The 10,200-nt window shown below is 44.4% G+C and overlaps 1 long non-coding RNA gene across 1 annotated transcript in view; it reads right to left on the bottom strand.

Annotated features, from left to right (window-relative positions):
• Window positions 1-3,178: 3,178 nt before the first annotated feature.
• Window positions 3,179-10,200, bottom strand: part of LOC149371589 (uncharacterized) — a 47,889-nt gene continuing 40,867 nt past the window's right edge. The window contains exon 5 of the long non-coding RNA XR_016286901.1: window positions 3,179-3,253. This is a non-coding gene — a long non-coding RNA (uncharacterized LOC149371589). The remainder of the gene's footprint in view (window positions 3,254-10,200) is intronic.

Here is a 10,200-nt window from a genome sequence, read left to right as displayed (position 1 = left end):
TAGCGTCTCATCTAGAAATTTCCATGATTTTCTTTATTTTTTGCTTCAACTCCTGCTAGGTGCAGATGTGCTACTACAGACAGATGAGAATGACAGTGTTCTCAGTTGAAATGCCTGCATTAAGTTTAACCTATTGTCAGTTTCGTTTTGTAGACATATTTAGCTACATAACAATTGTAAAATATGCGAATTTTGTGAACGATATTTTATAAATTAGCCTGTATTGAGATGGTATAGATGTGTTACTACAGACAGATGAGATTGACAGTGCTCATCTCATCTGAAATGCCCGCATTGAGCTGAACCTATTTTCAATTTTGTTTTGTATACTTATGATATTTAACCACATAAAAATATAAAATATGCAAATTTCGTGAACGGTATTTTAGAAAATAAACTGTATTGAGGTCCACATTTTGCAGTCTGTGGAAGTACTTCCTAGGCTCACGTGAGTAGATTACCCAACAACTTGAAGACTGATCCCCACGATACTTGCTTTGGTATTGTCAAATTTGCCATGATTTACGAGTGGATTTCTAAATTGTACTGGCCGGTTTGACCGTTTGTATTTTCACTTCTGGGGAAATAGTTAATGCAGAATACAGCACCATTTAGTTTACAGTAGTTTACATTCATTGCTTTCTGTGTCATCGCTCGCAGAGCAGCCCTACTATGTCACTGTGTGGAGGGCAACCACCGCTCGAAAAAATGAGCTCAAAAGAGCTTATAATACGCAAGCGGAACGCCGGCGTGTTTGGGCATGACATGCAGTAATATTAAACTCAAGCACTATATGCCTTATGATACCCTAATACGTGTTATTTTCTGTATTCTCCATGGTACAGAATCATAGACAGTATTTTACGCGGTCACATATGTTACAAAGTGACTAATAAATACATGACCAAGAGCTCTGGCATTATGTCTAGGTATTAATCGATTTGCCAATTCTTCTTTGCGCTAAAATAAACTGCTAGGTTGTTAAGAAACCATGTAGTGAAAGTTTTTAGAAACTCACAGCCAGCCGAACTCCTCCAGTTTTCTGCCACGTCGACGTAACTTTCTTAAAACACCTCAGGCTTTATAGCGACCTTTTTACAGAAAACTTTCTTTGAGGTGTCAACAAATAAGATGGAAAGTTTGGCTAGTCGGAGGCCGTTCATGCAAATACGTGGGTGCAAACTAAACAAGGTATTAAAAACATAGGCACACGACAAGCGCCATTCTATCAACTTGTTTACTTTAAGAATACAGCGGCAAAACCGAAGTCCAAAAAAAAAACACAATACTGCTGCGCAAAAACAAAGACAAAAATTAGGATTTCCGGAAAAATCCTATTTCTTTTTTTTTGTTAAGGATATCGATGGCCGGTTTACACAATTACCATAAGAGGCGGTGGACAGGTTCTGACGACGCCGCAAAGTCACGTGACCCAAGTGGCCCACCTGCTTCCTGTGTTGCTCTCTAGGCATCACATACCGGAGTCATGCGCGTGATTTTTTGCTCACCACGATGACAACGCCGAGGTCACATTTTCTGTGTAACACGGCCTTCAACGCTATGACATTAATATTCTTTCTTGTGCCAGCCAGGCCACCCTGTCCGTGAAAACTTTCCAATCTATTATGCACACCCGACTCTGCCCCACCCAACCTTGTTTGACTTCTGTCTTCATACGACAATCGTCCGAAAAATACATGTTCCATTCAACCCTTATACAAGCACCAGACAATGGCGAAGTGTGCAGGTGATTGTGAGGCGGTGGGTTGGGTTTAGCCACCAGAAGCACTGCAGCCCAAGTTGATCTGGCCATTTAGTGTGGGGTGTGTAAAGAAAATTAAGAACCAAACCAGTAATCATAATAAGGATTCCTTTAACAATACGCCAAAGTATCTCGGGCCGCCGAGGTGGCTCAGTGGCTATGGTGCTCGGCTGCTGACCCAAAAGACGCGGGTTCGATCCCGGCCGCGGCGGCTAGAATTTCTTTGGAGGAGAAATTCTAGAGGCCCGTGTACTGTGCGTTGTCAGTGCACGTTAAAGAACCCCAGGTGGTCGAAATTTCCGGAGCCCTTCACTACGGCGTCTCTCATAGCCTTAGTCGCTTTGGGACGTTAAACCCCTCAAAACCAAAGTATCTCGGCTAAAATTAGCGTCAGGTGGCGGGGTTGATTCACCACCTGAAGCGTGGCAGCCCAAGTTGATCTGTTCGTTCAGTGCGGGAACAAAATCCATAATAATGTTCGCGTTGATGTTTGTGTTCAATATTTGTGTTCATGTTTATGCTTGAATTTGATAGACATGAATCAGGCTGCCACTAACGCCCCCTTCTCGTGGGAGGCGACATTCGGCAATACACAGTAGTCTCGTGCACTCGTACGCACGATACGCGTACGACATGCTGCAGCACACGGCAGGTCAGTATGGTCAAGGTAACTGGGACTGCAACAGGCATATGCCTCTGCCGCCCGATGATTCTCTTCACAGAGGAATCATCAATTACCTCCTCGGCCTTTCCTCAGTGTCTCGATGACTCGGTAGCCGTTCCCAGCAGTGGGAGGTTCATAGTACTCTCCTTTACAGAGTTCCTTGCTCTGGGAACTGCTAGCTTGGAAAACACTCTCTAAATGTGTCTCGCTGATGAAGCCGATGGGTCAGGGCATGCATTTCAGGGAACGCTTTTCTTTTACTGCAATAATGAATTATTTTTACTCAGTTTTATTTAATACTAAAATTGTTCCGAATTTACTGCGTGAGCTGTAAGATCATCCTTCTCCTCAAACTGTGGCGGAGAGTAAAGCCTCGCGTTTTAAGCCTCCACTCTCCAGAAGTGCCACCTACCAGCATCCTTGACCCAACGGCGTTGACCGTGGAAAGCAGAATCCATGGCCTTACCCAAAGACTGACAGTAGGCTATGGCCGCCCACTCGCCTTCAATATCCGCCTACTTACACCCTCATGAAAAATCTGCCCATCACTCACCTTCAGAACAATACCCCTCACTTACCTGCCTCCCTTATCCCCCAGGCGCCTACATGACAAAGAAACGAGAAAGCGGCGGCAGAATCAAATTCAAAGGCGCAAAGGGAACAAAACGTAAAAGGAAAATTGCAACAAATACCGCAAACGTAGATTTGTTGCATCACTTGGTATTATCGTCCGCCAGTGGTTTTTTTAATGCTTTGGAATTAGAACCTTCATACTGTAAAAATCTGTCCGTCCGTCCCCTTGTAGCTTCTGTTTGCATGTGGAAAACCTGAAAAAGGAAAGCCCCCCTTTTCAGCTTTCAGAAAGGAGGAGAGAGGAAGTGGGAGTGAAGATGAAAAGATGGTGGCATGCATTGGGTGACGGGTGAGGGAGAGTGACAAGAGGTATGGCGTGTCGCACTCTAATGCTGGATTGGCTAGGTATAGTCGAACTGGGTACGGAGAGTCACACGGTGATTGTTGGAGTGGATCACGCCACCCGGTCGGGCTATCTGAACCGGCAATCATCATCAGCTCCTCCATCTAGGGAAACACAAGAGCTAACGCATACTCTGCCGCATCAATCGTATTGATCCTCTATGCTTTTTCCTTGTGGGCTATTCGCTAAAGCAGAAGATGTCGAAAACGTCAGCAATTAGTTTCTATACCTGTCGCTCTGGAAAAGTTGGCTGTTTCTTTCTTAAAGCTTCACTTTGATACAGCTTTTTAACTGCTTCCGTGCATGTGTTTGCCTCGGAACGCGCACTTCCTTTAGGCTTAACGATTAGTGGTATGCAAACTGCTCACCTCTTCGGGATGAATTGGCCGTACGTTTATATTTTCTAGCAACGCGAGCATAACGATTCGGTTTTATCGCCTTGGTTGCAGGCATAACACAGTTGTTGTAGCAGTTAGCCTCTGCACTGCGATGGCAGGTGTTCCCAGCGTTGGGCCTTGTGTGGCCCAGGTCGCTCTTCCCGAGCTACCGATCACTGAGTGCCACCTGCACGGTAGACAGTTTGCTCACTAGGCGGTGGGCAGGTTTAGATGACGCCACCAAGTAACGTGATCTATGTGGCCCTCCTCCCTCCTAGGTTGCTCTCTAGGCACCACCTGCCAGAGTCATGCTCGTGATTTTTCGCTGAAAACGCCGACAACGACGGTGGTGACGCCGTAGTTTCTGCGTAACGGGTCCTTTAACGCTACTGTGTTAATAGGCGCGCACTGCGGTATCGATGCAACTGGTGATTCTTGTCTTTATGTAACCGCGACTCACAAAATATTTTTTTAATTAACACCTCTCAGCGGACATACATTTCTCCGTCGTTGCAGTTGCTGGCCTCTGAGCTATTTTGAACGCTAAGCGAATGAATTGAGCGAGAAGCCTAATTCGGCCTCATGGCGCAGGATGACACAACGGGTAGGAAACGTCGTGCACATACAATGTCGAGCCATTCGAGACGTCAGAGTCAAATCTTCATTATCGGCTGGAGAAAACCAAAGTAGAGCTTTGTATGGTGGCTATGACAATGCTGCTCTTCAAAAAAATGGATGATGTTGGCACTAGCTTGAGGAGAGGGTAGTAGGAAGGAGTGAACGCACTTCTTTGACTCTCTTGCTTGCTAAAATTTCACTTTGCACGTTTGATTTCCTTTTCTCTCTACAACTGCAGTTGGGTCTCTATCACGTTTCTTTCATTTTTTGTCGCTTGATTTACTAAGTAGGCCCAAAGCAGCTGTTTCTGTGCCCCTGCCTCTAACCAACGCAAGCGCTTGTTGCATAAGTGCACGCAAGTATGTTTTGAGGAAGAAATTGGCAGAATTTTACATATTAAGGCGAAAGGCTTTAATGCCTGTTCGGTGTCGACAGAAGGCTGTCAGCAGAAGATTGTTAGCAGAGGTGTCACACTTTTTCTAGTCAGACTAGAGAAAAAATCTTTGTGCGCGATGGGATTCGAACCACCATCCTTCCGTTCTGCAGCCGAGCGTGCTAATGGCTACTCTACATCCTGCCAACGCATATGTAATTCTCCTTGTCTAGGGCGCTGGATACTGTTTGCAGAGAGGCGCCGCATCTGACTGATGCCTCCCAAACACCCTCCAGTGTCTCCAGCATTTAAGATTCACAAACAATTGTGCACTTAATTAACATCTTAACCACACATCAGTGACACAAGCAGCAACACCGCGCTAAAAGCTTTCGCCTCACCGCACTTTAGGTCAACAAAGTGCCCCCCTGAATTTTTTTAAAGGTTAGTAGACGCGCGAAAGCATGCGTTTAACCTGATCTGTTTAAGACTGATTCGCTGGGTCGTCGGCACGTCTGGCGAAGACATTATCACGTAGTGGTGACGGCAGTCTAGGCCGCGAGGAAGACAGCGAAATGTTCTTTTAAAAGAAAACTTTATGGGGAGGAACTGCTCCTACATTGGGCTGAATGACTCGGCGGCAGCAAAAGCAACAGGCATGCTCGGCGGTCGTCGAACAAAATCGTACAGTTCTTGGCAATGCTCAATTTAAAGCTGGGAAGGAGCCTTCGAGATAAGGAACCAAAAGCAACTGTTAAAACCTGGAAAAATATGGAAGCAGTTGTTCATGGCCACCATTAATGGAGATAATTCTGGTCTCATATCCCGTCAGAAACAAACCGATCAAGTCGCCTGCCGGCGGCTTGAGCGTAAACGAAAAAAACTAGAAACATACGTGGCAACGCACAAAGGAAACGGCACCAAATACATGGAGAAAAGAGAAAAAGACACGACAGGACCAGTGACACGAACCAACTGGCCTGTGAACTGGCATCATGAATCAACTAGCCCAAACTAGAGTTCTTGAACACGCGGCAAAGATGCGCGGCAGATGTGGAAGCAGCTGTTTGTAGCTGCGATCAATCGAGATATATCTGGTCCCACCTCGCGTCACAAACAAAATAAAAATCCGCCTGGCGTTTGCGTAGGTCAGCGGTAGAGCATAACCTGCGACCGCCGCGGCCGCGACCGAACGCGTGTCTTTGGCGTCGGCAGCCGAGTACCATAATTATGAGCCACCGTGAAGGCTGAAAGCAGTTTTTATCCCATCCAAAAGCTACGTTTTAAACCGCCCTTCGTACCTGATTTGAAAACCAGAACAAATTCTTTAGATTTACTCATCTGATGAACCATATTTGACGAAAATTGTAAAAGCAGCAAAACTCCATAAACGCAGTGAAACTCGAAACATGCTTTAAGGCCGCAGACTTCTTGGGATATGCAGCACGACTTCAGGCCACATCAACGCTCTGATTGAGATTAAGGCATTATCTACTTGAATATGCCAATCTATTAAATGAAGGTTTTTTTTTTGTAATCTTCGAAGAAAAGAGTGCAAAGCAGAGGGCACTGGAAACAACTTTGTTTTCATACAAAATATGCGGTCTTGGAGAATTTTAGGATCGCGACGTACCCTTTCTTGTAGTGTTCTCAAATTTGTTGCGGCAGCATACGCTTTGTAAGAGGCTGCTTCATTGGGCAAGGATAACTCGAGATATATGGGAGTGCTTACGTCCTCGATTGGTCGCAGCTATGGTGACAATAATGGTGCTCCATCGTGAACTTCTCTATTTCTAATCAATATTTGTGGTGGGTAACGAAATTGTTTACTGGTGAGTATACTACATGCGCACGGAGAATTCATTGATGACTTTTGAACGCGCGTAACTTTTAAAACTGAAGCTAAGCCTTCATTACCATGTTTTTCTCCTGCTCTTTTCTGGCGATAGTTCGTGCGAAAAGAAAAATGGTGGGCGGCACGTGCTGTGGACCTTCCCCGGTACCGTTCCTGGTCGAGGTTCAGTACGAAGACCTTGTAACTGCAATACTATTTTGAACGCTTTACCTCACCTCAAATGCTTTGTTCATGCGCCGATGGCATACTCACACTACACGGTTGCTCCTGGATGGGCGGGAGCTCCATGTTTGTGCGCCGCAAATTTTATATTCCATTAAAAAAAAACACCAGCACAGACATGGTTCCGCACACTCTAGGTTGTCACTGCTGCATACATTGCTGATGAAGCATAGACGACAGCACAACCATAATCATTGAGAAGCTTAGGTCTAGTGCTATGTTCACAGCATAGGGTTTCGCACAGAAATATATACATTATTATTTGTTTACCGACCTCAGTCACTGATCCGTGACGTTTTCGATTAAAAGGCACTAACTCGCACTGAGCTTGGGAAGAGCCGAAAGTCTCTTCAGCGACACTCGTTCCGGTTATCAAGCAAGGCAACGCTAGTGTCGGTCTGATTTAAAAACTGAGGTATTTACTTCATCTCTGCAGAAAATGTATAGCGTGCCTCCGAGTTGTTTTGCTGAATTTGTGTATCCTTCATGATACAAAGTAGATCGGCTGATGGCACTGATATGAGAAGTGTCCTGGTCACACCACTTCTTGCAGGTTTGGTTGGAATGCCAAAGCTTCATCATTATTTAAACGGTAATAACTCCCCGTCAACCTATGAAAGAAAACTGCGTAGCTTCAACCTTGCACGCGGCCACGTTCATGTTTAATTACAAGGCAATAGCATAAAACGCAAATCGGATACTATAGCGCTGCTCTACACGCTATATTAAATTTTCTGCTTTATTTTGCTCCTACTTCCAAAATGCAAGAAACTTCACAGAGAACAAAAAATGAGAGACAACAACAATAGGAGTGATGATCCAGACTGCTTCATGGAACAGAAATGTAAAAGAGACGAATTGTGGCTTTTAAAGAATCTATGGAAGAAGAGTAAAAGAAAGTTTGTTCATCAAGATTTTTTGCAATATTTTGCGTGCATGTACATAAATGATATTTCTGCTTCAAAGCTCAACTGTGTATACATTTTCTTGAAAGCTTAGTTGCGTTCTACTGCATGGATGGTCAAGAGACGCATAGACGCACATAAAGGAATTAAATTACAACGCAGGCTCTGGTTCGTCAAAGTGCGAGAATTTCTCGAAATTACACTGCTTGAATTCCGGCCCCTTTTTAAACATAGCTTTAATGTGATATATATATGAAAGCATAGATAGAATACAAGAACAGCAGATATGATAATTTAGCGATGCAATGCAGGGTAGCGTACTCTTTATCTACTCTGAAAACTGCAGGAAGGGAGCAGTGCTCCTTTTGTTCACTCACGCTTCCTCTTCATGAAAGCGGGTAATCTCCAATGGAGCGCCAGCCCGACAACGGTTCCAAAATATCTGGAAGACCGAGAAGCTTTTCTTCTTTTTTTTCAAATACTTCAAACTGTATAAATCAGCGCCGACCAGCGTTGGGTAATCCTTGCATGCCACACTTCCGGAGAAGCCGATAACTATGTGGGTCGTCCCAAATCACCTCGTCGCCATTGAAGGCAGCGATCTTTTCCGGCGTGGCCAGAACACCGGTCGCAAATGATCGGAAACGAGCGGCGGCCCAACGACATGTCCCCCTACTCTCCGAATGAGGCAATGGACGTGACGGAGACACTTCCTCGCTCAATTCACTCTAGACTGTTACATGCGTGCAGTTAGATAGTTGAGACTTGGTACAGCGCAAAATACGAACACAAAGAAAAGATACGACACACAGGGAGCGCTACTAACAACTGATTTATTGATAAATCCAAGAAACACATTTATAGTCTTCACACGCATGCGCACAATCGGGCGGCTCCAGGCTACTTAAACAGTTTTAGATGGCTCACACTTATCTAAGCTCACATTATGTCACTGAAGAAAGCGCGGGAACCAGATAAGGTAGATAACTCTGAACATGAAAATGACAAAAGGAAAAGATATGGAACGGATATGACCAAAACATTTCGAGAATCGACAGACGAAAAAGAAACGGGCCAGGATGTTACATGACGTTATATGACGTTGTCTAAAACCATACGCTCTGCCGAGTACAAACTTATGGAAGGGTCGCTGATGCACTGGCTAGACTTTTTATAATATTGAAATCTATGCCATATGTCGTATTTTATGAATATATATGTCATTTTTATGTTCAGAATTATCTACCTCATCTGGTTCCCGCGCTTTCTTCAGTGACATAATGTGAGCTTAGATATGTGTGAGCCATCTAAAACTGTTTAAGTAGCCTGGAGTTGCCCGATTGTTCGCATGCGTGTGAAGACTATAAATGTGTTTCTTGCATTTATCAATAAATAAGTTGTTAGTAGCGCTCCGTGTGTGTCGTTTCCTTTATTTGTGTTCGTATTTTGCGCTGAACCAAGTTTCAACTATGTCCTACCAACTATCCCAGCACGAAGTTTTGCTAATGCAGTTAGAGGCTCTGGAGACGGTTCCCTCTCTGGGTTACAGCACTAGAAATAGTTCTTGATCTCACATTCAAACTCCATCCGTTTTTTGCCTGAATATGAAAAAAGCCAGACATGCAATATTTGGATGCAATTTAAATATGCCATGAATGTTTTTGGAACGCTGCTGTACGGATTCTTCTCAGCAGCGTCAGGTTCTACCTGAAGCATATCTGCAACTACGGAAAGATGTCCAGTCAAGGAACAAAGCGACATGGCAATTTAATGTTTTCCGTTGTACGTGTTCTTGCGAGAGTACCATGCAGTACGTTCATTCTGAAGTGTGCAGGTTTTTCTTGCGACGAATACCGCTGAATTAGACAGTATTTTATTACAAAACGAAAATAAAGAAGGGCATTGCTTCATGTACTTCAGATTACTGTACACAAACATATGTTTGTTAGGCAAATCGTTTCGTTAGGCCCTGTTAAAATCGTTCTGTGGAGCCGTTTATAACCGAGGATGATAGTAGCGGCACTGATTTTTCCTAAAATGTGGCTTCCCCAAAGCACCGCTTACACCTGACAGCGAGCTACGCCCTGACCAATCCAGTAAAAGAGGAGAATACGTCTGTCACTAGGTTCCTTCCCTTCCTTGTTGAGTGCCCTTCAAATGGGCACCATTGCAGCAGTCTGCTTACTGCACATTGGAGTCCGTATGGAGGGAAAATTGTGACTAGCTGAGGATAAAAAATACAACAAAAGCTTTACCAGAACAAAAGAAGCCGATAATTATTGCAAATGTTCGCACTCTATTATGCAGTTTTGCTCATACTTACTGCAATAAGTACAAGCTCAACACGTTAGCACACACTGCATCTTTGCTCTCTCTGTGACTGCTTACCTGTGGTCAGTGGCGCTTCTGATAGCACCATTTTGTGCGATCTTCATTGCAGCATTTGTG

Source organism: Amblyomma mixtum, chromosome 1 (genome assembly GCF_055824585.1).
Source record: "Amblyomma mixtum isolate Tamu chromosome 1, ASM5582458v1, whole genome shotgun sequence".
NCBI classification, from domain to species: Eukaryota; Metazoa; Arthropoda; class Arachnida; order Ixodida; family Ixodidae; genus Amblyomma; species Amblyomma mixtum.
This window is presented reverse-complemented; position numbering and strand designations above follow the sequence as displayed.